Raw genomic sequence first — 27058 nt, 5'->3', positions numbered from 1 at the left:
CCAAAGTCTGAGAAGTCTGTACAAAAGATGCTTAAATATACAGTGGAAAGAATGACTAAGATTTTGTGTTTTTAATAAATCTGTAAAAGTTGCAAGATTAATTATGCAAAAGGCAGTCAACCATTTCGACCATCATTTTCTTTTGGCATGCAAACAGGAACTCTCTCCAGTACAGTTACAAGATAGCTTTGGGCCGTAACCAAACACAAAATAAATCCACTCCACAGCTATCCTTACTGGCCAGGTGCTACATGAAGTCTGCTATGAACCAGACCTTTCGCATTCCAGGAATATAACAGTGGCATAAATGTGTCTTCATTAGCACTATAAACACTATCTGTAAAACAAGTCTTTTAGTTATAATCAATCTTATTCATGCCCAGGGCTTTTTTTTTGCCACTGTAATTTTTATTCCAATTTACCAATATGATCGCCTTACCCCAAGTGTATTACATGTTGCTTCTTCACCTCCACTATTTAAATCTTGTAGATTCCCTCTGAAGACAAGTTGTGCATTTCAGCTCCTCCATTCCCCCGCCCCCCGCCGCCGCCTTCAGCCAATTACATCATTCATTAAGCCTTCCTATTTATAAATTCAACTGCTGGACCAACACAACCTAGATAGCATGTTTACAGATTTGTATCGTCATTAATCCTGGCATATCTGCTTCAGTTAACTCAAGATATTCCATTAAGGAGCTTCAGGTATTTCACATGCAAGATGAAAGTTCATAAGGCTGAAAATTTTGAGAATGCGAGTAGATGTGCTCGATATTGAAACCTCTAAATACAATAAACAGGTGTATTGAGAAGCAGGGAATGGACTGGTGAACTGGAAAGAATTTGTGAGGTAAATGTGTTTTAAATCAGTTCTTAAAAGAGAAAATTTTATTTGTAAGCCATCGAGAGATGCATAGTGATTGGATGGGTTAGAAGTACCCCAATTTAATTGATTAATTAATTAATTAGGAGACATCATAGCTTTGTGGCATAGCTTATGCTTCTGGATGTACAAGGCACCAAGTGCATGTCCAGGTACCTCTAGGTAAGTGGATCTAAAAGCTAACAGGTCTGGAAGTAATAATTAAATGGATGAGTGGCCCAGCTTCATAATTCAACTCCATACATTAAAGTAAAACTCGGAAGCAATTCATAGAATGCTAGATGATGTGGTACATTCTTTTACTGTCTCTAACATCCATTTCAATTTTTGGGGGGTTGTTCATTTGAATGTACTCGCAAGAGGAAAATCGCACCCCTTAGGGAAAACGATCTATCTCACAGACATGTACATATACTATGATGCCAAAGAAAGGTTTTGAAAGCTTTCAAAGTTTCTCTTCCATGAAACACTGAGGCAGTACACAGTTCCATATGAGCAATGCACCATCTTAGCCAACAAACATTTCCATTAGTCCTTACATAGTTGGAAGCCTGAAAAGGAAACTAGCCAAAGGAGATCTGAAAGATGACAGATGGCCATATAGCCATTCTTGGCTCATGTAGCAGGACGGAGAACAGAAGACCAAGAAGCCCTACAATGGATGATCTCATACAGAGCCTTGAGCACAGAACAGAAAATGAGGAGTCAAGGAGAGAAAGCCACAGCACCTGAAAGAATAATGGCATAGAGCCACCAAGAACTCAGCAGAATGACTTAATGAGAAGACGACACGTTTATCGCAAAAAGATAATATGTGAAAGAAGGCAGGACAACAAGAGGCGGGTTCCGTAATGCAGAAGCTGCTTTGCAAGTGATATAGCAAGGAAAAGAGGCAGCAGAACAAACTCGGCAAGGTACACCCACTCCCCTCGGCTCCAGGCATCTAATGCACTCACTTAGGAAGTAGTTTAGTCAACACCTATCTTGTTATTAAGACTCACTGCACTACTGGTACAGCAAGTTTTGAAGCATGGGGCTAACATTTTTCATATTTTCTAAGGCTTGGCTGTCATTTTATTTTAGTATTTTCCCACACCTGTCCCAATGTGCAGAGCCTCATTTACCTCTATGCATATATTCACTTTCCTCAGATGTTCAAGAAATGTGGACATGCATATTCTCAGTTTCTTCTATCTGTATCAACCCCATCCCAATCCATTTTTGCTTAGTAAATTAAGCAACTCTTAAAGTATCACCAGATAAGATGCGGAATGGATTGCTAACCTTTTGGCCATGGCCAAAAATTTCAACAGCTTCATTTGAGGAAAGGATGCTTTTCCACTTGATGTTTCTCCGACTGTTTGTTGCTGCTCCTTTGAGGATCTGAGATGTGACAATAACAATGAAATTAACCTAATCTATATAAATGGCCAGAGGAGAAAAAATGCTTGAAGATAGGTTTGTTGAAAGACAAGAGTGCTACATTTTAGAATGATAATTTTGGTAATAATACTCATGCATATTGGTGCCTTTCTTTGATTTTTGTTGTTGCTGCTTTTGAAGAATGTGTATATAGGATGTCTGCTTATGCAATTTCTAATATGAATCAATATGAAACTGCAAATTTATTCTCCAAGGCAGGGATTATATGCATGCAAACCTCTCTCCTGGCCTCATTTCATTAATGGGTGAATGAAATGTGATTAAAGATCCTTCAAATCTCTGGAGAGCTGCTCTAAGTCACTAACCTGGTTCTCACACAACAAACCATGGTTACAAGTGCAATTAATTAACCATGGTTTATTAGATCATGGGCTGTCGTTAACATGCACTCAGAACTATAGGTTAACTATGAATTGTTATCCACAAGCAACCCAAGAAAAGAACCTGGTCTGTAGGTTCCTGGTTGTAGGTTTTGATAGGCTGTTTCACCAGGCTACAGAGACCACAAGCAAGAGCAGTTAAAGAACTCACATTTTTTACATCCCAAAAATGGTTTGTTTGATCATCAGCCAGACAATTATGGGTAGGACAACAAATCATGGCTTAAATAAACAAGGAGTTAATGTTACCCGCAAATCTTGTGACACGAAAAAGTAACCATGTAACAAATCAGTCCAGTGGTACATCATAGCTGACAATTAAATAATGCTGACCCCAAATGTTCTGATTCAGTATATGGCATCTCTCTGGGTTCTGTATGTTTTCAGAGTTAAAAGTAACAGTAACTACATTTCTTAGTTTGGGATCTGCAGGTGGTTAATTACTAGCTAGATTAACAGCCTACTGCCCAGTCCAGAGTTCCTTTATTCCTTAATTATGTAAATAGTCTATTCACTTTTCAAGTACTGCTCTGAAAAAACTGCAACACAGTTTTATATATAGATAGTAAATTTCATTCACCATAGTTATTTGAGCCACCTAAGGAAAGCACATGACAGAAAAACAAGATGACAACCCTAACAGTGATTGCAAGAAGTGCATCCCAATTCTGAGTGTGTTTATCTATGTAAGTTTTATGACACTGCTCATATTAAAAGTCCCATTTTCAGTCCCCCAGGTGCTGTGTAATCCATCCATGCCAGAGCAGAACCTGTTTCTTCTCCACAGATGAAGAATATACTAAGTGTGGCCACTGCCAACCCCAGTGGTCAGCTCTAGAATGAGGTGCAGGGCACCTTATTCTCCAGTCTGTCAATGGTCAAGGAAGCAACCATTTCACACAAGGAGCAGTCTGTGCATGCTCAGAGACACTTGGCCCTAGATGCTAGAAATTTTATGCACAAGAACTCCAACAAGATCCTGATGCCCAAAAGTCAGGTATACCACTGAATACACTCTATTTCTATGTAGAGGAGGGATCTCCATTCAGTCTACATAATCCTCTGTGAAGCTTCCCGAAATGAGTGGACTCTAGACTCCTCTAGTCTAGAAGACAGTGCATACAATTCTGCTCCTTGTTTTTGTTGTTAAAATGAGAACTGTATTTCTATTAAAATGAAAGCAACAGTGATCCATCACTCCCGTCCCATATACAAACACATCCTTAACATTCCACTGAAGGAATCTGGTATCCTGGGTAAACACTCCTTCCTGGAAGAATGCTATAGAAGTTGAGGGAGGAAACTCTATTGGGTAATATGCTTACAGATTTCTGACTTGAATATATGGAAAGCTTCTAGTTGCACTATCAGGACTAGTGATAGCAGGAAGAAAGGAAAGAAGCAGAGAGGCTTGGCATGACAGGGGCGTCTTTACTGATAACAGGCTCATTCATCACCATTCAGCTCCTTTCCAGAACCACCCAAACAATTACCATCCTAGAAACCTTCATCAAACTGCCTGTCCATGACTCACACAATGCGAGTGAAGCCATGCTGAACTGAAGCATTGATGAAAGATGTTTTAGGTCTCTATTAACTTGGTGTTAAAATCAAGTGATGATAAATTAGCAAAATTTCATTGCAGAGATTACAATCCTAAAATCTGTCAGCACAAACAAGGTGGTAGGACGTGTACTATTTGCCTGCATCACAATCAGTTTTCCTCTCCCTGTTCCACCTCCTCAATCCAAGCCCATTAAAATAGCTCTTCATATAACCATTTATTTGTGAGAACCAAATGGCTACATCAATGCCTTGGTTTGGATAACACAACAAGTCATGGCTGTCCAATCCCATACGTGATATTTCACTATGGTAAGTTTGGTCTCTAGAAACCACAATAAAAACAATGATTTGTTCTATGGTTTCCACCATGGCTGGTCATGTTGTCTGAATCAAGGATCATTGTTTCCATTGTTCTGGTATACAAGTACCACAGAATGCTCTGAAAAGAGCAACAACTGCAGAAGCTGTTCCTGCCATCCAGTCTCTATGTGTGAACCAATGAGGAAGAGGCAGGTGACACAGGCAGGCAGCACTGCATCTTGCTATTGAATTTCAGGCACAGTGGCTGATGGGATTCATGCCAACAGCAGAAGAACTAGGAGGAGGGGATGGAAACCACGCTGAAGGAGAAACCGCTGTGAACCATGGTAACCACACAGTGCTGTCTGTCAAGTTGTATGAATGTGACCAGTCTTAGGCCTGAACTCATTGACAAGCTTTAGGCAAGTCTCTTTGATTCTATTCCCCATAAAATGCAGCTTAAAATAAAAGGGAATGCAGGATATTTCACAAAGTTCTATACATCTGGTAGGCAAATTGCAAAGCAATTATCTGCAAATTAAAGATGGGCAGAACATGAATAATTATGTTCAGGGCAGATAAAACATTTTACGTTCATACAACCCATGGCAGGAAAACTAGAAGTGTGCTGCACATCACTTCCTTCCTTCTTTGCATGAATCCAGCCTTCCTTTCTGAAGGTAACCACAGTACAGTAAAGTCAGTGTTAATATATGACAAGATTCAAACCCTAAGAAGAACCCACATCAGTGCAGATGTGGTACTGCACTGTGGTTTCCTTTGAAAGGGGAATGGGAATTCATACATGAAAGAGGAGAATGTGTTACCCATGGTTAGGAGACTGGGAGAATCTAATCTTTAAGAGCAGGTTAGCTCCCGTGGATCCCATATTAGATAAGCAAGGAAAAAAGGCCTCTATAGGCAAAATGAACCCTTTGAAGCAAAGAGACTGTTGGACAGAACACTTGCTAAGGCGGTATGGTCCAACTTTTCATACCTCATGGATTGCATGAGGACTCTGACCCAGAACCTGGCTCTGCACAATGAATTTCATTTCCATAGCGTAACTTCAATTGTTCACAATATATTTATTTAATTTAATGTGCACAATATATTTAACTAACCATTACAGAAGGACCTGTGATCGCTGCAGCTCCTTCTCTGACCACAGCCCAAGCACAATGACTGCTCCTTGAGTGGGTGGTAGCAATGGAGCCACAGAACAAGGGCTTGGGAGCTGCAGTTGGCCCATGGGCCATGTGTTGGTCCTCCCCGCCCTAAGATTTTAAAATACCAGTTGTGCTACCATTATGTCGCTTGCAAGCTTATGTGAGCCCTTTTCCAAAGAACAGTATTTTAAAAAGCAACTAGAGCCATGCCGACTCAGACACCGGTGGCACTATCTGTTATCGATTCTACCAATACACTCACAATCTTTCATGGCACTGCAATGTTTCCACTGATTCACTTATTTTACTATCAGGACATATATCTTAATACCCATATTAAATGACTCTTCCTACAATATAAAATCATCTTCCATTTCTTTTACATCACTCTCATATCAAACAAGAAATTGCTGTTACCGCTCCTAAACCTCCTCTCAACTTGCAAGTCGGCCTGCCCAGTGTTGCTAAACCATCTTCTTTGGCTGAGGAAGGAGCACCCTGCAGACAGGCACCCAAGGCAGAAGCAGAACAAGCTCCTCTGAACTCAGGTGCTCAATTAAGGGGGTTATGTTTCCCCACAGAAGAGAGCAAGTGCAGCACTGAAGGCAGCAGCAACTGAGCAGATGAATAGCTAGGGAAAGACAAGAGAAGACCAGAATATCAGTGGTCCTCACTGGCATGCGATGAACAGACATTAATATAAAAGGAGAGCTGGCTGCCTGTGCCACTGAACTTCCTGTGTGATATTAATATAGGTTTCAATTGCATAAATACATGTGAATAAAACAATGAAATAAGATGGCATACAATAGTTTAAGACAGTAACAAACTCAAGCCAAGCAAACCTGAAAAACAGAACTCTACTACTCTGAAAACCTAGGTGAAGAAAAGAGTTACTTTCACCATTTAATTGTGGAAAGAAAAGTTAATAAGAATTGATGGCACAGCAATTCTAGATGGTGCTTATTGTCTTTTTGATTACACAAATGCCTGCTGGCTTTGGGAGCCCAAGGTAATCCTACTACATTTGCATTTAGCTCATGACCTTTGGCAAGAAGAGGTAACATTCAGACTGGATGGACCTCTTTTCTTCACCCTATTAACCTGGCATGGATATTAACCCTAAGACACAGCCTGTTTCTTTCATCTAGTGTGGGCCTTTCCTGGTGGCATGGCAAAGGGACAAATAAAACAAACCTCTAGAAGGCAAACTCTGTTGAGTACAGTTTCCTTGCTCCTGTTTCTTATGACAAACATTTCTGGGTTTCACTATTACAGGAGCAGATCACCTTCAAATGCCTCAAAAATTTTCCCCACAAGGCCAGTGCATAATGATGGCTCAGTTTACACTGCAGGTCTGCATTTAGTTACATATATAGGTATACACAGGCAAAACAAGGTCTCTGTCAGGAGAATCTATTCATAATTATTCTTCATCTGCGCCTTCCCCCATCCATCCAAGTCTAATGCAAGGGTAGGCAAGTTTTGACCTTTCAGGCATCCAAGATTATGCAGCTCCCATAATCCCTTGCTACTCTGGCCAGTAACTTTTAGACAAAAACCTCACAACTTGTTCGCCCTTGGTCTCCTGAGTGGCAAGGCCATCAGTTAATAACAAGTAAATCGTAGCTGTTTTTATTCCAAAGCTCAGGGTTACATGCATGGCTTTCACAGCTTGGGAGGGAAGCAGCAGGCATGCTCAGCTGGAGCAGGGAACTAGGGGGGATGGAGGGAGAACTGGGAGAGCCATAGCAGCATCAGCGGGAAAGACATGATCAAGCAAGAATCAGACACTGGGCAGGTGCTACCCCAGAGAGAAAAGCAGAGGCAGGAGTCAAGACACAAGTGAAGCCACTGCAGGACTGGAGGCAGGCACCAATTCAGGGACATGAAGCAGCCACCAAACTGGGCAAGGCCAAGAAGCCTTTTATGGAGCCTCCTCTGCTTCCAGCTGCTGTGCCTGTTTGCACTGGCCCCACCCTTGCAAGCACCAACACATCCGATGCCACTTCTGCAAGTCCTTGCAAGATGGGCCGGGCTGCCTTCTCTATCAAGCCACCAGGGGAGCTGTATCATGCTGTAATTCCTGTCTGGCAGGTGTGCTTTCCTGCCTTCATTTGATCCCCAGAGCAACCCTGTGCAGCAGGTTATGACTGGGAGCATGTGACTGGTGCAAGGCCACCTCCGTGAGCTTCATGACCATGGCTAACCCGAACCTACGCCTCCTCAGTCCTCTTCTATCCACTGCCCCATATATGGTAACCATGGTGCTTGCCTCACATCAGATAAGTCAGGGTCACACTGCTGAGGCGCGAAGAGATGAAAAATCATTATCTGAATAGACCTATTATATCAGATCTTTGAGTTATATATCAACAGCTGGTTTTAAAACGAATTTAGACCAACTTAACAGTCATTATGTTTTCATATTAGTTAATATTTAATTAGCTAAAATTATCACAGGAATGGCTCTTTGGAACATACAGTACCAGGAAAATCAAGCCTTTGTACAAACATCTTGCGGTCTATTTGAACTATGCAAATATACATGAATGAAACTAAACAAACTTTGATTTGTGTAAAAGGAAACCAGAATCTGGCTGCACTGACACCTAGTGGATTCTATTAAAAGAGCTCTAGACACTTTAAAAGGCAGCCCCACAAAGAACATGTTACAATAATCAGGTTGGGACTTAGGAATGGCAGGCATAACTTTGGCCTGAGTGGCCACCACTGCCCTCTGGAGAATGCCTCTGGGGCTTTAAGCGAAAGAGAGAGGAGAACCATGTCTGGCAGTTGTTTCTTTCCTCTCTGCAATGCTCTGATAGGAGTGCTTCACCAGCTGCAGCTTTTCCCATCCATGTAATTCTTGCCATTGTAAGAGTTCATTCAGGGAAACCCAAAAGGTAATAAGGAAGCTCAGTGAAGGCAGGCCAACTTCATGGCAGGTAGCACAGCCAAGCTCATTTTCCTTCCATTCCTCCTAAAAGGCAGTGGCGTGCTGCCCAGCACAGACATAACTGCCCATGAAAGGCAAAGGCAAGAGCCCGTCCTTTTCCTGCACCATCCTTTGCCAATTCCCACCTAAACTTCCTTCCTTCCTTCGCACAACGGTGCAATGCCCTAAAAACAGCACTGAGCTAGGACTGCAGTGCCTTCAGCTAATACTATAGAAAGGTATAATAGCATCATTACCCAATATTTATGTTTTTCCTAATTGGTCAAGGCAGAAAACATTTTAAAAAATAAAATTCCCTCAAGCAACTGTTCCAAACCCTCAAGTTATTACTTATAATTCTTTAAAGAATCACCCGGAAACGTAATATGTTTTTCCAACTTAGGTTAGAGGGATGTGTATTTTACTACTCTTTTGCTTTCTCTTGCCAAAATATTTCAAAAATTATAGAGGAATGCAGCTGCTTCCAAAACACACAACACACACAAATCACATTTGCTTTAATGTATTACTTTAACAGTTAAAGCTTCATAAAATGAGGTAATTGAGCTAAAATGTGTCAGGGCACCAACTAAGCTACAAACTATTTCTAGCTTTTCCTACCCCAGGGGGCAGTCGTTCTGAGAAGCAGAATTTATTTTGTCAAACAAAAAATTCCAGAGCTCAGCGCTAACCATACTGGCTGCCAACACACAAGTATACTTCAGTCTCTGAAATAAAAGTTGTTAAAAATGGCTGCCTAACTTGGGCAAAACACACACCCTACAGCATTACTCAGTTACTAGATTGCACAGCCAGCTTCTAATTGAGGGGCTATGGAAAGAACTTCTTAGGAAGGTAAAGATCAACTGGTAAATTAATAGCAGGATTTTCTGCTCGCTGGTGCCAGGATTTTGAAGGCCTGATTCAAATCCAAGTGAAGTCAACCAGCTAACTTCAGGGATGCTGCATGAGATCTAATTTTATGTTCATATGTACTAAATAAAACATTTTCAAGGAGAATAATAATTTATGGAATGAAGCTATGTACTCTTCCAATATAGCTGTTTGCAATGTGTTGTGATGTACCCTCAAAGTCATCTCCAACATATGGCAACCCCATGAATGAATGCCCTCCAATACATACACATATATCAGAAAAAAAGAAACATTTGAAAGAATTGGCCTAAGCACTGGGTCACTTAATTGAATGTCTACGTACGTACCCTCCTCCTTACTCTGGGTTTCTTTGCATGAGACTTTTATTGTGCATTCATGACCTCGCTCCCACAGGCGTTTGCAGGGCCTTTCCATAGCATCATCCTCTTCCAGGCCCTCTTCTGTGTTTTCCTATCATTTTTGCAGAATTTTTTAGAGCAAGCAAAACCAGGTGTTTACTTTCAAACAAAAACCTCCTAAGAAGTCACAAATTTACTAAACTGCAGTTATACCACAGCACAATCTAGTGGTTGGTTAAAATAATACTCAGAAAAGCAGAGCAATACAAAACCCAACAAAAAGCTCCAAAGGACACATTTTCCACCCACAATGGAAACAGTGGGCTAAGCACCTCATGTAGAAAAGCTTCAAGTTTGCCAGCAGATTTTCCTGCTATTCCATTTCAGTGTGATGCGTGCCAATCATCAAGCTAGATTAAAGTAGGTATGGAAATGCTTCTAAAGCCATTTTGGGAACCTGGCTTCTCAAAGTGGGGTTTACGTAGAAGTGGCCAGGGCAACTCAGGGGCACAAGGTATGCCAACAGGTTTTATTTGTATTGCTTTGAAAAGGCCATTCTCATCTAAACTGCCTGGCGGTTTTGTAAAGAGACACGGCACAAAGGAGGTAGTGACTTCTACATGTTAGCTACTCAACAACCTGCATTATTTCATTATTTTAATAATCAGAATGGTTAGAGCCCCTGGGGCAATATTGGACCCCTGCTGTCCTTGTCTCCTTTACCTCTAAAGAGCATCTACCAAATCAAAGAGTGAGATAGAAAGCAAGCTACACGTTTTCAAGAGTGAAGCTGCTGCATGAGTTTTCTGCAGCAGTACCACAGTTCTGCTCACACAAATAGATTTTGAAACTCATACAAAATAGAACCCAGCATAATGCAAAAAGCATTTCTCAGGCATCCCAGACCTTAGTCGATGATGAGTGCTGAAACTGTGCCTGGTCCATAAGCAGCATACGATAACGTGAAAGCCTTTTCTTCAGCCTGCAGGCAACTCTCCTTGGAAAAACAGAACTTCTCAGCTGCTTGGATTTGCTTCTTTCTTCTTACTCAGAGACTGGGAGAAAGGGAGTTAACATGCATGTAGGGATTACTGGATTATCTTCTATCCAATGTTCATTTTTCCCTCAAGGAAGAAAACATTAATTGCCGAAGAATTCAAGTACAGGGAACTGAAGAATAGTAGCCAGAAACATCCACAATCAACCACTAGCCTATTGGCCAAGGCAGACTGGAGATGCCGTATCTTTGCTTCTGGAAAGATATGTAGCCTTCCATATAACAGTTCCCATAGTTTTTTCTCCTCTTAGAAACAAAGCAGGGACAAGAGAACATGTATCACCCCACTGTTTTCTGAACAGTCCCACTTTGTTCTAAGAATTATTAAGCACTCGGTCACACCTACATCAGAATAACATCCATCATAAAAGATTTAATATTTTTGTATAAAACTGTTTTCATAAACAATTAGAGTTTTTCTCCATCTAAAAGATCAAAAGCATTCATACCCCAACAGATGACAGAACCTGCAAGATGCATTCTTATATACCCTGGAGACTATAAAACTAAATATCCAGCCACATAGTTTTACTTTTGTCATGCCCAACTGGAATACTGAACAGTACACAAATTTTGATCTCCATCACATGGAGGCATGCGAACAATCATGGGAACTAACATTTGCTGGGTCACTTAGTTACTTAACTGTACATCTGCTCTCTGTTTATTGTTTCTAGAACAGAAACATCTTCCTTCAAGATAACATACTTTCAATTTGCGTAAGATCTGATTAAAACTACAAAAAACAAAACAAAAAGGAATACTTGAAATGCTATTATGAATGGTTACTTGGTACTTCTGGAACACAGTTGTCTACATATATCTGCATTATCTCCAAGAGGAAAGTTGGACTTCTGAGATATCTCTGGGTATGAATAGAACCCACAAAACAATAAAATTAACATGTATTCCTGGATTCTGAAGAATGACTCTAGAAAGACAATGGCACAGAAAAGTTACAAAAACACATCTTTTGCTGCATTTTCATAGGAACAGCTTTCAAAACTAAGGGGACAGAGCTTTCTTCTGGCCTCCCCACCATCAACTACAGGATATTTGATAATTCAATACTAGATATTGAAATCAATAGCACTTGGGCTTGTGTGACAATTTTCACTGAGATATCTCCTTTTTGTCCTGCTGCCAACCTCTGCTTGTTTGTATTGTCAACAGAAGTATCACTATACAGGAAATGCTCATAAGTATTGTAAGCAAAAGACTAGATATTTCAAATCACTACTGAGTCTATTTTGTCATGTTTACACTTTGCATATTTAGACAAAAGGAAGTCCTACAGCTCCATGCTTATGGCTGTACCTTAACTCTGTTAAAGTTAAGAGCTCCCTAACTGCAACTATATCAAAGTTCATCATAACAACTAAGAACACACGAAGCTGCTTTTTCTTTGGGCTCACAAATGCATTATTCTGTTCTAAAACTTCCATTAAGGGTTTCTTAATGAAATGGTCCTTATTTCTCCAATACCTGTGCTACCCTTTTTTCTAACTGGGGCTTTGTGCAATTTTTCTGCAAACTAGAATGCAGACAATAAGACCATGAAACATACAGGAAATTGTAGTGATTTTGTCTCCTGTTCCCTTGATAACTATTTGCAATTTACAGTAGGCATAAATGTACTGAGTAGGTACAATACACAGAATTTCAGGACAGAGAACTTTTAAGTCTATTCACTGTGCAGGGGATTTCCCATTAGGGAAAGGATCTAGACCAGTGATGGCAAACCTTTTAGAGACCGAGTGCCCAAACTGCAACCCAACACCCACTTATTTATTGCAAAGTGCCAACACTGCAATAAAACCTGAAAACTGAGGTTTTAGTTTAGAAAAAAACAACCCACAGCCAGTCCAAGCAGCGCACTGACTGGCCATGCAAAAGTTTGAACAAGTCGCGGCTAATGAGGCACTGCATGTGACATCATCGCCTGGCGCCGCAACTCCTTTCTGAGCATGTGCATGGCCCCCATGTGCACTGTTATCTGATGTTCAACTGCTGGGGCGACTTGGCTCATATGCCAGCAGAGAGGGCTCTGCATGCCTGCTGCAGCATACATGCCATTGGTTTGCCACCACTGGCTTAACCCTACCCTGGTGCACTCCCCTAACCCTAATATAAGGCTAAAGTTCCATTGGAAATAATGCAATTTTGAAAAAGCCTTCCTTGAGTAGCTTTTTCTGCACAGCTCATCATTTCTGCCCATTCTAAACACATTCCAACCATCAAAATCATGCCAGGACACCTCGTTTTTCTAACCCGTGATGGTGAACCTTTTAGAGACTGAGTGCCCAAACTGCAACCCAAAACCCGCTTATTTATCGCAAAGTGCCAACACTGCAATAAAACCTGAATACTGAGGTTTTAGTTTAGAAAAAACAACTCACAACCAGTCCAAGCAAATATATCTATCTATCTATCTATCTATCTATCCTTGGCAGCGTACTAACTGGCCATGTGAAAGCTTGGACAAGTCACGGCTAATGAGTTGTGGCTTGTGACATCATCACCTGGTGCCGCTACTCCTTTCTGAGCATGCACATGGCTCCTATGTGCGCTGTTATCCAATGCTCGGCTGCTGGGGTGACTTGGCTCTCGTGCCGACAGAGAGGGCTCTGCGTGCCCACTGTGGCATGCGTGCCATAGGTACACCATCACTGATCTAGACTATTTTAAAGGCTAAAGATAACTGCATCCACAGTTACTGAGCTCCCAGTGTGGACATGACATGGCAAAGGACCACAAAAGCTGAACACACAACCTGAAGAGAAATGAGGAGAGAAACAAGAGCGGGGGTGGGGGTGGGGGGGGTCTTGTGCCTTTATTTCAGCAAGGACTTTTCTGCAGTTACATGGAAATCAGCATCAGTCTAAATTCTGTATAGAAGATTCCTGTCCATGAAAGCTTACTCGGCCGCAGTGAATCTGTGAGTCTTCAAGGTGCCACAAGGCATTGTGGCTTTTGAGCACAAAAAAGCAAGAACCTTTTTCACCTTTATTTGGCCCTCTGCAAGCCCTAGGTGCCATGCACTCACTACAGTGTGGCCACAGGGACCATGCAGAAAGCAGGCTCACTTCAGACCCACTCAAACTAGTCAGGAAGCCATATACTCCTATGTTACCTTGCCCCAGATTCAGGCACGGCTGCTCACTGCAACCCTGTTTTGCAAACCAGCTCACTCCTGCTTTCCTTTAAGGTAAGGGGCTGAGCCAACACACAGGGGGCAACAGATGAGGAATGCCCCTGGCACACTATGTGATACATGAGTGGCCCATGCGCCAGTTCATCCCCTTGCCAGGGCCTCACTGCCTGGAGTGGCCTAGGTCACAAAAGCAACTGGAACTCTCTCGGCAGAGTCAGGCAGCCTCTAAGACAGAAGGGTGGCAGTGGTGTTGTTGGGCAATTCTGGACCGTGGACTTAATGACTGTGGAAGGAAAGATGCCAGTCCCCCCTCCAGTTTTGAAGCCTTCACGTTAGGCTCCTAATTAGTTACCTAAGAGAGTGAATCCTACCCTCTTCTAAGTAACTGCAAAGCGACCGAGGGCCAGGGAAAGCAGCAAGCTTGTATCAAGGTGGATGATGGCAGCCGGGACAGCTCCAAAGGTCCAGGGCACCGCTCAGAAGTTTAGGGACCATCACCAGAGCAGAGCAACCCTTGCCATAAAAACACCCGTGCTGCAGCCACGCTCATGCACACATATACACACCGCTACTGTCATTCTTTTCTGGAGAGAAAAATTAAAAATAGATTCTGAATGTTACTTTAAATGGACATATGGTTTCATTTTAAAAGCAACAATGATGAAAGGTTGCTTTTTCGAGCTGTAATACCCAGAAGCTGAACGTGATATGCTACTGTTCTGTATAGTCTGTTCCGAAGCAGATGATGTTTTGAAGAAGAGCAGCAGATAAATGCAAACCAAATGTCTGAGAAGTGGCTTCAAATTATGCAAATACAAAGTTTCATAAGATGAATAGGAATGCCTCCTAATGCCTACTATTTAAAACTGACTCAGACAGATGTTTCAGATGGAAAATTCTGTCCACTGAATGTCCATGCCAGCTGGGTGTTTCCCACCAGCCTATTTGCCTGTAGCACATACGAGTTTAGATTTTGAACATTAAGTGATGAAGAAAGATATTAAATTTTCTGCTGAGGAGTCTACTTCAAAGCAATTTAATCTTGCCATTATTAAGATCTTTCTAACAACCTATTTTGGCTCCTCATGGTAATTTTTACTGAATGCTACTATATTGTTCCTGTGAACTACCTTAACATATACTTGAAGCCAGCTCCACTAATACCTTACCAGCATGCTGAAACTACAAACCACTGCTTGAGACCCAGAACGGCACGTTAGCCCTTTCTTCCTGCTGCTCCTTGCTCCTGAGCTTGTTGGGAGGTGAAGGCAGTGGCAAGCCAAGGGAAAATGTGGACCCTTGAAAAGACAAGAGGCAGCTGCGGATCGCACTGCAGCTGGATTTCCTAACAGGGAGGGGACATGATCATGGCAGTTGTTCCCTTAATGGCTGCTGCTACCACTCTCGTTGGGACCCTCTGCCTCAGGCCTGGCTGAAGAACAGGATGGAAGCAGAGGGTGACGTGGTGCTGCCCATGGACCCCCTCCCAGGCAAACGGGCGGCCCACTGTTGCTGCAGAGCAGGGCTGCCGAGATCCAGAGCAATGGTGCGTTTTGGCAGAATGAAGTGACTTGCTTCCACAGGTATGGATAACTCAGGAAGCAGACTTGTCCTTTTAGCATGATTATTATGTTACACTGATGCCCACCTGCCCACTCTGCTTTCTTCATCTTACAAGGAACCCAAGGTGGCTTACAAGCTTCTCCTCCCCTCCATTTTACCCTCACTACAACAGTACTGTGAAGCAGGTTGGGCTGAGAGTCTCTGACCAGCCCAAAGTCACCCAGTGAGTTTTGTAGCTGAGCACAGACTAGAACCTGGATCTCCCAAAACCCAGTCCAATCCTCTAACCACTACACCACACTGGCTCTGCCTGTTTAGCCCAGCTTAAGCTGCTCTGACTGGCAGTGGCTCTCCAGGGTCTCAGTCAGGAAAATATCCATGCCATCCCCTCTTAGCTGATGCTTCTAAGAAGAGATGCCAAGGATTCTGCAAACAGAGTATGTACTCCTGTTCTGCTCTACAAGCAATGCGCCCCCCCCCCCCAATGTGGGACAGAGCACAACATGTCCCACAACAGCCCCACCACCTAGATGACAGCTTCCAGGCGGCACAGACGAGTGGGAAGATGCATACCACTAATTTACATTGCAAAACAGGATTCAGCATGCAAGGTATACCCATGCCTAAACACAGTTCCTTACAAAAGTCTCTATACTACCTCCTGCACAGACACATTAGTAGTATCAGGGAGGGAGGAGGGACAGCTTGGAACCATCAAACAAATGTCATGTAGAGAACCACTGTAGCATAGTGGTCAGAGTACTGGACTGGGACTTGAGAGAGAGATCCGCCCTTAGTCATGAAGCCCATTGTGTGACTCTGAGCCAGTCATGATCTTCCTCCCACGCAGGATTCTTGTTGCAGGGATAAGATGGAGAGAACTTTGTAAGTTCCCTTGGGCTCCTTGCAGGAGAAGAAAAGCTGGGTGTAGAAGTGATGATAATGATGATGTTATGCTCTCATGCCATGCAGAAACATTGAGAGAGCACTCATCTTCTTCTGATATAATTTGCTACTCTTAAGTGCAACCGAAGAGGTTTGTTCCTTCACAGCTCTGCTGCAATCGTTTGGATCAAATGATGTGCAAATGTGAAGGCTCGATCTTCAGGTGAAACAGAGTATCTGACAAGAGTCCTGTGGTGGTAGAACAAAGACAGCCAACTTCGAAAGGAAGCTCCCCATCTCTGGGCTTTTTAAGCTAAGAGTCTAGGAAATGAACCTGGAGCCCATGCCTTTCTTTACTCACTGGTGCATTTCTGCTCTGCCAGAGCAAGAGTGCTGGAGTGGCCTCAAGACTGGCTGGCCACCTGCACTCATGGGAGAAGCGTGTGTTGCACTATCTTCTTGCAATGACTTGCCATCAACTACCTTGCTTCCCACAGCTTAACAGAACTTGGGAGGAACGACTACAGAAGGTTAAATCCAATGTTAGTCCTACTTAAGGTGGACCCACTGAAATCAAAGGGATTTAAGTTGGTCATGAAACTAGCATCCCAAGGAGTGAGCACAGTCTGACCTCTTATGTTAACTTTTCTATGTACAAGGAGTTATTTATAATAGTGAACATTGCAAAAATCGCCCCATTTGCACCTTTTTCTGCTATGTGACTAAATGTGCCACAGACCTGTGGCTGTATCAAGCATCTCTTCACAGTTTTGGAAAAAACAAACCATCAGTGGGTTAGGGTGAGGAGAACTGATACGGACCAGAGACTGTAGCACTTGCGCAAAGGAAGTAACACCTGCTCCCATACCAATTTCCAGTGAAAATGAATGCCCACAGAATTCCTCTTTGCCTCATTGATATGTACATACCACATATTTTCCCTATAACGAGGAGAAAGTAGTTTTCATCTGGAAACTGATTCAAGGAGGAAAAGCTTAAACGCCATTCTGGCAGTGTCATGGTTCCAATCTAAGCCACATTCCCACCTCCCATACCTTTTTACAAAAATGAAGAGTAGAAAAAAGAGCTAGTCACAGAGCTATCCTCTTGTCTACTTCATACTCCTCACACACATGATGAAAAATTCAGGGAGCTGCTAACTTGAGCCTCCCGCATTATTCTCCAGGCAGGCTTCATTTACACATGCTGTGGACCAGATCCATATGTAACTTTATAACCCAAATAACTGACAGACTGTTTGTTTGGGTTCTCTAAAGGGAATTTCTGTCTGACAAATGAGCCAAATCCTCTCCCTCTCTCTCAAGCCCTCTCTGCAAAATGATGTGATGTATTATTCACAATGTTGCTGTGGTTTTGCTTTTAATTACTGATACTTTTAAATGTGGTTTTTTTATTAGCTATAAATAACTTCTGACTATTTTAAGTGAAAGCCTTTTAATAAGATTTTAAAAGGAAACACAATGGATTTTCTTAAGTCAAGCGACTTTAGGAAGCATATATATTGTAAAATCCTGTATAGATGGATGAAGTGGATCTTGTCCTTTATAATTTCAAGGAATTATAAGCAATTCATCATTTAGTCTCTCTCTATTTTTGGTAATCATATATACTGGATAAATGCAACAAGCAACATTTGCAGCATGATCTTGATGAGTAACTATTACTTGGTGAAATGTAGTTGATTAAAAGAAGTCTTACATTTGCTCCTATAAATAGAATCATATCCTTTCATTTATTTGCAGTGCAACCAGCATCCTGTTTTCCCTTTGTAAATGCAGCTATGCAATTAGTATGCAAGCTCTGTGTATCACAGTTTCCACAAACCCTTTCCAATCTGCACCCTACGACTTCACAAGCATTTTATTTTTGGGAGTGTTTGTTGCTAAGCTGTTAATTCCAGTTTTACTTATGTGGAATGTGTATTTCTCTCTCACACACACACATATTTACTTCTAAATTAAGGGTATTCCACATCATCTAATTATCACAAGATCCAGAGCTGGCATGTTCCACTCCACACCTTGTAATCTTCTCCTTTCCTGTATCCCACTGCCACACACAGGGAGAGAGAGAGGAGACATGAACAAGACAGTCAGTCCCATTAAACAAACTCTCCTCTCATTTATTTGGGCAAATATCCCTCTTGCAAGCCTTTGTCCTGCTAACCATTTTCTCTGTTATGAGAGCTCTGGAGGAGGGTTTATATATCAGCATTAATCATATGCATCTCAGTAATTTATTTTCCTGATTTCTTTGTATGGTCAGCAGTTACTTCTCATGCTTCATAATAAGCCTGTCACCCTGCCACCATCCCTTTGGGGCAGAAAAGACCCCAAACTCACAACTGAATGAGGAAGAAACGAGGCTTTACAGCAAATAGAAGTACTAGAACAACTGAAATGAAACAAGTATTAGAAAGTAAAACACTACAATTTATAGGCAAAAGCAATTTGTGCAGTGCATGGCTTAGTTTACTGCCTTCTCATCATGAAGGTCACCACTAGGTGGCTCGGAATAGACCTTATTTTCTCCGCATAAACACTGAGCCTTCTCCTACCTGGGGCCCTTCAGACTGTTGGGAGGGCAAATGGCATTAACCATGTTGGTTGAAGCTGACAGAAGCTGGGGTCAAAGCATCTGAAAGCCACCAGGGTGAGGAAGGCTACATAAGGGCAAGTGACATAAGGATAAACATAAGAACTGCACATTTATTTGTATTACAGCCCATTTCTCCTGGAAAGCCACCTGAACTACTGCAACAGTTTAAAATGATATGTGTGCACGCACGTCTGAGTTCACAGCCTGATGTCTTAATTTCATTACGTGTAAAGCTATCGATACTGTTCCATAAAAATAAGGGGAGTTACTGTTCCAGGAGTAAAGCAATCTGTTTATTATAATGCTAGACCGTGAAAAGTCCCCAAGTTTCCACACATTCCTGCCCCCTGCTGCCCACTGGCTCTTTCCTCCCAGAGCCCCAATTTTTAAAGTTCTGCTATTCCTACACTTGACAACACCCATACCACAAACAAAGCCAAAAAGTATGCCATACATGGACAATGAACAATGGGATGGGCAATGGGATGCCATACACAGACAACGGACAATTTGTGAAGAAACTGCATTGGTGGTACCCAGCCCACAGTCTGAAACTTCAATTTTTTGATTTCTGGTCTTGAAGTACTACAGTTCCCAGTAACTGCAATTATGCCCATGGTGCAGCAAGACGCCCAGCGGGACTCCTGCACCTTACCAGCAGAGGTTTCTGCTAGGCCAGAAGCAAGCAACCTTTGTGGGGCCATCAGCACTGTTTGCAACTTCAGAAACGGTCCTGGGCACTATGGCTGGTGGCCACTGTGCTCAAGCCATCACAGCTACTATCAAAAACACCTCTGGTGAATTTGTTTTCACGTGAGATGGACAGGACACCCAGGAAGGCATCAAGCAAGGTAATTGGGCATGCCTGTGGTGCCATGTTGCCCACCCCTGTGCTGAGCTACAGCAACGCTACAGCAAGTGCAGCAATTCTATCAGTGTTAATTACACGCAAGCTCAATTACTTAATGGAGATGTGACTTTTTTCCCAACCTGAGTTACCTGCATCGTTTTGTCAACAGTGCCAATGAACAATTTCGTGATTGATCACAAGTAAGAGAAAAATGAAACCACAACACAGTATTGGTTTCAATGATTGCAAAACTGACTTGCATCACAAGCCTGTGTTGATTTACTCAAGTCCAACTATGTTTTGTGGAGCTTAGTAACTCCATAGTAAAAGCATACAGGACCGTAGCCTTAGTATTTCAGAATACAAGTCTAGTTTCCTGATATTTAGTATCAACTGTTTTTAAAACTGTTCCACAGATTCATATGACTGACGATTTTGTTCAAAGGGGTAATCCATGCTAGTTGCTCAACTATCACCCTGAAAGTTGAATCCATTTGTGTTTTGTTTTTTATTGCTTTTTAAGAGTCAGCTTTTGTAATGCTCATTCTGAAATGATAGTATTATACTGCAAAAAACAGTCTCTTTCTTGCCTCCTGAAAGCAAGCAGAGTTTGTCACTGCATCAGGATAATGACTACTTGTGTAATGAGAAATTAGGATGGCGGGGAGGGGAGCAGGGGGGAGAGAAGCTCCAGAACTGTCACAACAAAAGTGGACTTTCATAAGAGAAACTAGGCTGTAGGTGCTGGGAAAGCCTTTCAAGTCCTGCCCACACAGTGTACAATGCCTATCTATTACCAGCCTGCAGTACTGCAAAGGGAGATACTTCAACTGTTTCATTAAAGCATACTATTTCCAAAGATTTACAACTATCCTATAAACAAATTTGCTCTAGGTTTTGCTTTGGCAAGCTAAGCATCTTCCTCCACCACCTCCTGCGCTTTCGTTGGCTGCTTTTCAGTAAAAGGGAACAGGGAAAGAAGAGCTGGTTCTGTGAACGATGGCAAAGTATTTAAACTGAGGACAACTTTGCTCCTATAAATAGTGACCAGAATGTTTGCTTATGCCAGGTAGTTTTTAGGTGTGTTCCTTTCCAGACCAAGAAAAACAGTCCTGTTTCTCAAGTTTCCTGTATTCTTATGATTCACTACATTTATTCACTGGTATCTGCACCAGTAAGGGCTGGAAGAACAGGATTGGGAGAAAGATTCTGAATGCTTGCACAACTATACAGAAAGAGAAGGATTTCTTAATGTGCCGATAAGGATCTCAGTTTCACCCAAGTTTAGCCATTCAGATAAATCTAAAGCAGAATTTAGAAAAAAAGCAGGAATCTATATACGTGTCTACTCAGAAATCATAACTACTGATTTGAATGGGAGTTACACTCAGTGAGCTGGGACAGAATTGAAGCTTAAGTCTTGAAAGTACGTATAGCCTCAATTGTTTTAATTAATTCTGCAATGTAATTTTCTTAAAAGAGCAATGAATATAGTAGGATACATTGAAAAGTAGGATGGGTCCTAACAGGACACAAATGAGCAGGCATGGAAGTGTTGTAAAAGTTGACCTGAGTCAAAGAGGAGTTCATGAAAGAGATCTGATTCTGCAGATGCAAATCCACAGAATCCACGACAAGGCTTATATCCATTTGGCTCGGTATTGACTCTCTCTGCATCTTGGTTCCATGTTGTCTCGTAGAAACAGAAAAGTATCCTATTTCCCCATACTGTGTGGCTGTCAACAGAATCCTAAAGATACTTGACTGCCTTTTCTATCGCCTTCAGCTGTTCCTTGAAAACAACAACACATGCACTTCCTCTTGTTTCTGAATATCACCTCCTTATTTTGATAACTGCCTGAGCCTAGGAACAGTAAAGCCATGTTTCAAATGTACTCTTACATGCTTGATTTGTCATCATGGTGTTAACTATAAAAAGGGGTCCCCTGCTGCCATGACAACTGCAAGTACTTTTTGGTTTGATCATGGGCCATAGGCAGGGCTGGGCTACTATCACATGGGCCGTCTCTGCCCTTGAGAGGCCTGGCACAGGAGATGGGGAGTGGGCATAAGAAAAGCTACATCCCACCTCACGGGGGTTTTGTCAGACTGTCAGGAAGAGTGCTGAGCAAACACACCGTAGGAAAGGAGAGGACCCCTGAAGGAACCCTGTGCTGACTTCTATGTCTGTTATACAGGGTTGGCAGAATGTGCACCCCCGTTGTTGCTTGTTACCTGCATTTCACCTTCTTATGAATAAGCCCCAGTGATGCTATGCAGATGGCTCAGGTTTAGGCCCAGGGACATTTGCAGTTAGAAATCATGCCAGTATCCTCCATGCTGCCTAGGAAGGCCTCAGCAATTATAGGCGGCCTACAAATACATTCGAGCAAGCAAGCAAATGTAGATAATTGCCTCCTCTCCTTCTCTGTCTTATTGTTTATTGCTAACTATGTTTATTTCAATAAACCTGTGTCTTTTGTTTTGCAAATCTTTTTACTATTCCTCAAATCCACCAAAGCAAATAACAAGCCACATTTGTTATGTGCAAATGCCGCCAGTTTAAAGCAGCTTCATAGGTTCCTAGTGCTGGTCACCACACCAAAACAAGAACTTACGAGTGGTTTCATAACACTGTTATGTCAAATAATTCCACTGTGATGCTATTTCAGGTGACTTTCTTCCCAAGATATCCTGTACATTGCAAAGGATTCAGGTATACTCTCTATGGGATCTCCCCATTCTTCTCAGGGTTATTGGGCCTCAGTGTCACGTTATCTATGTGAACTCTCAATGAGAACTAGAACAAACGTAGTAGTATCTCCAGCTTTGTGCTGGGAATGGTACTGGTGGTGTACACTGTCTTTCAGGGAAGTTTATTAACTATCACCTGTCTTCTCACTGGAATCCCAGTGGTCCAGGAAGAGATTTTTTAAAAACCTACTGAAAAAGTTTACCCAAACATCATTATTGGAGACACAGCATACCTAGCTTTTCACATTTTCCCAAGGCTACAAATGTTAACCTAATACTTAATTAAAAATCACATGCTCCCATTATTACACAATATTGCTAAGCAAAGGCACAATGTACACCATACTGCAGGTATCAGATCTGTTCTGGCTGTCTCCTATGCCATAAACTACTTGGGTGGCTTTTGCAAATGATCTGGGGAACACGCAGCAATCACGCGAAGTAATGAGGAAGTGCTCAGGCATTCCTCTCCTTTAACTGTCTGAGGTAAGTGATTCGTAAATAAACTGAATTTAACTCAGACTTTCCAGAGTCAGTGGACTGCCAAACCCAGGGAACAGCCTTCACTCTGCCTGCACCACAAGAAGAGTCTGTCACAAGCTTCCCAATCACATTTCTGGGAAGATGAATCTGAACCTGAAAAGCCAATTTCCACCCCACTTGTTTTAAGTTTTAGCTTGCTTAATGGATTCACAAGCAAGTGGTATCCTTTCCACTGGTGTTGTGAAGCTCACATAATGATTTTCCAAAAAGACAACACTTCTGTTGGAAAAAATGGCTGCCTTAGTGTGTTTTATCTCATGTAATGAAGCATGTATGCAGTTAAAAGTATTTTTCATGTGCTACAGCTACAGTTTCTTCCTGGACATGGATGATATCCACGTATTGTATGATTCATGAGGCATCCTGTTGTTTGGAACACATACTGCCATAAAGGCAGTGGAAAGGAAAGAGACTCTGGCTGCATTCTCACATACCACATTGTCGGGGAAGAAACGCTTTACAGCGCAACTGTGATCCGCTTTGTGGTACATTTTGCAGTGTGATGTACAAAACCAGACCATCGGACTGTTCAGAGGCTGATCCGATAGCTAACCCATGTACAGATGACTGTTGCTGGATTAACAACTAAGTTGCCTAACTCCTAAACAACCCAGGAGTCTAAACTCATACATCATGTTGCACAACCTATGAAGGTACTGATCATGGGTTGTGCTGTAAAGCGAAGGAGACAACCCACTGGTTTTTAAACAGACGGGCTATTGTTACATGCAAATGTTTATCTGCTGCCTTTTTTCTTACAGGATCTTCCTCTTCACCATTCAGTCATCACAACAACCTTATGAGGTAGGTTTGGCTAAGAGTCCATGACTGGTCACTCAGTGTGAGCTTCAAGATCAAGTAAGAACCCGAATCTCCCAAGCTCAGTCCAACATTCAACCACTGCACCACACTGGTTCTCTTAGTACAGCATTAAAAAAGTCTCAGCACTACTTGCAAAGACAACACTGGTACAGGTAGCAAAATCTCTTCCAAACAATAGGAGTTGCAAAGTGTTGAGGAAAGTACTGATTCTCCCGCCTCACTAGCATTTCTGACTTCTGAATACACTTACATCACTGAGGGGAGGGGAGATGAGGGCAAAAAGGACACATCTTATTAAAAAAACACATGCACATAGATATATACTTCTAAACTCATAAAGCTGATTTATTTTGAGAATAATGTTCACAAGAATATACATTTTCCTGGCATCTTCTCCTTTTGAGCAAACAAAAGGGGGAGGGGGCCAATCTGAAGTGATCACAACTCCTGGATTGTTTGTTAGCTAGATTTTTATTCCACCTTTTTTCTTACAATGAGTACCAGGCAGCTTACATCATTCTCCTCCTCCGGCTCTCCATCTTATCCACACAACAACCTTGTGAGGTAGGCTGGGCTGAGAGTCTGTGACCAGCCCCAAGTCACCCAGCTGGCTCAATGGCTGAGTAGGGACATGAACCCAGACCTCCTGAGTCCCAGTCCCAGGCTCTTAACCACTACACCACTAATGTCCCTATTGATAACATCAGCAGAAAGAGGATCAACACCTCTTAGATTTCCCCCAAATTAGTTATCTATATTGAAAACACTGCTTTCTGAACTCAGTCCTAATTTAGATTATTAGCATACTACAGAGCATAGTAGGATTGTGATATGGCACCACTACTGTACATTCTGGTTTTGAATATTTGGCACTAGAGCTGTGTCCTCATGTGTCACTGTCCCCTGTTCCACTTAATTTCAACAATTAGGGGCACTCCTGCAATGCTGGACCATCGCTGTGCAAAAGAGAACAGGGCTCTGTTTCATAAGAGGGTTTCTTTTCATCATAATGCCAGCTAGTGCACGCATAACGTACTGGCAATGGGGTTCTGGCACATATACTTTCCCCCCATATAAAATCAATACTCCGCATCCCATACTGAATTCTGCACAACATAAATAAATGAAGTCCATCATATTGTCACAATAGGCACACTATAGCAAACTGGCCAAGTGGCTTGTGTTTCATATAAGGCACTCACTGGAAAAGAGTTTCATCCACTTTCTAATAAATCTGAGTGAAGGTTCTTCTCCAGAGCTCTCCGTATCAGGATTGGGAGGGGGGTTGAAATAGCTCTTACAAACAAAGCTGTTGTCATGGTTAAATGGTGCAACGAAAAGAGAATTCAAGAAGCAGAAGCACATACTATAAATACTGATGGGATTCTTAGAGATTTCTAAGAAAAGACAACACAGTCAGTACTTTATACTGAATACATTCAGCATTTAATGCAATGCAAACCACACTGAAAATATACACAGTGTTTTGAGAAATTGCTAGACAATGCCAGATTAGATATATTATGCTATGTTTATTTGATTTATCTGAATGCAACATTTAATCCAGTGTTTTAAGAAAAGCAACCTTCCACTGATGTCTATGTCAGTGTGACTAAACCTGGTTCCCTGCAGATGCATACAACACTCATAATCCCCAGTCAGGCAGGGTACTATACTCCAACCCCAAGAAGTCCCCAGGATGGGCAAGCCTGGTCTGTATAATTATTACTAAGATTAATTTCCGTATTCCCCACAAAGCCTACAGAACTAACATTCTTTCAGGCAACAAGCAAAATATACCTCAACTGCTAAATGTTTTGGCCACAGCTTCCCAGCATCCACATTCGCCAGGATCTTCAGGTGCCAACATGCAATGCACAGAGCAGATCTGAGATCTTTACATCTTTACGCCACAACAGGGCTCAAGCTGACTTGGGCTTCAACACGATGGCAAACCAAATAATTGGCAACAAGCACATTCTATTGCACTGCAGGGCTACTTTCAAAAGAAGGCAAGCAACAATCAGTCTGGGGCACGTGTATCTTCCCCAGAACAGTGGTCACCTATGTCTATCACACAAAAATGCACATTGCTTTTTTCCAGTGTCTGGTTGAACAAATACATTCTCATTTATCCCAAGATCCTTCAACGTTGCTTTAGTAATGCTAAAGCATTCAGTTTTACACTAAGGTTAACATCCCCATTTCCACTTTCATGCCACACTGACCCTTCCTTCTGCTTTGTTTGGAAAAGAGGACTTTGGTCACCAACTGTATTGCTTCAGGTGGCCCCATCTGCCACCTGTCTCCCTGAAACTAGTAAGTACCTAATGCCTAATAAAATAGTGGAGAACTAATTTGCATTGCTCCTGCTGCATCCAGCCCATTTTCTCTCCGCCCAGTAACTTTGCTCTACATATGAAGGTCAAAGAAAACCTGATTGCCTGTCTGTCAGTCAATCACACAAAGTACGAGTTATTCTTTCAACTCCTGAGTTGTCCCTTTACTCTTGCCCCCTCCTCTTCTATCCCAAATATCTTTGCAGTGCAGTAGTACTTGCAGGAGAACAGCTCAAATTCTTTTTACCACTCTGCCTACCACCTCTTCAGCCTGATGAAACAACCTAAGAACAATCCATTGTATGGGTTCCTGCATAACAACAGCCCAGACTTAAAACAAGCCATGTTTCAGACCCCAAGAACAAATCATGGTTTCTTTTCCTGGGTTGGTTACAGATAACAACCCATAGTTAAGTTAAAGCTCTGGGTTTGGTTGTAGCAACAATCCATACATTGGGTTGTCATATGTGAACCAAGTTGGTAACAGTTATCATATAGTCTTAAATACTTGCACATATACACATACACAGAGGAACAACATATTTAATAAAACTAAAT

The 27058-nt window shown here is 42.1% G+C and overlaps 1 protein-coding gene across 9 annotated transcripts in view; it reads right to left on the bottom strand.

Annotated features, from left to right (window-relative positions):
- COBLL1 (cordon-bleu WH2 repeat protein like 1) overlaps positions 1-27058 on the bottom strand; it is a 97213-nt gene that overhangs the window by 58773 nt on the left and 11382 nt on the right. Inside the window, exons 1-2 of one of the 9 annotated variants that reach the window (XM_044417902.1) lie at positions 10821-11301; positions 9903-10026 (exon numbers count right to left, since the gene is read on the bottom strand). The exons of 6 other annotated variants lie outside the window; for them this stretch is intronic. The gene's annotated coding sequence lies outside the window, so the exon portion shown is untranslated. Of the gene's footprint in view, positions 1-9902; positions 10765-10820; positions 11302-27058 lie in introns of those variants that run through there. 2 more of the 9 variants (XM_044417903.1, XM_044417904.1) reach the window with 2 other exon arrangements.

The sequence above is a fragment of the Varanus komodoensis genome, unplaced genomic scaffold, assembly GCF_004798865.1.
Source record: "Varanus komodoensis strain SLA01 unplaced genomic scaffold, ASM479886v1 scaffold9, whole genome shotgun sequence".
In the NCBI taxonomy this organism is placed as follows: Eukaryota; Metazoa; Chordata; class Lepidosauria; order Squamata; family Varanidae; genus Varanus; species Varanus komodoensis.
Note: the sequence above shows the minus strand (reverse complement) of the source record. Positions and strands in the feature narration are given on the sequence as shown.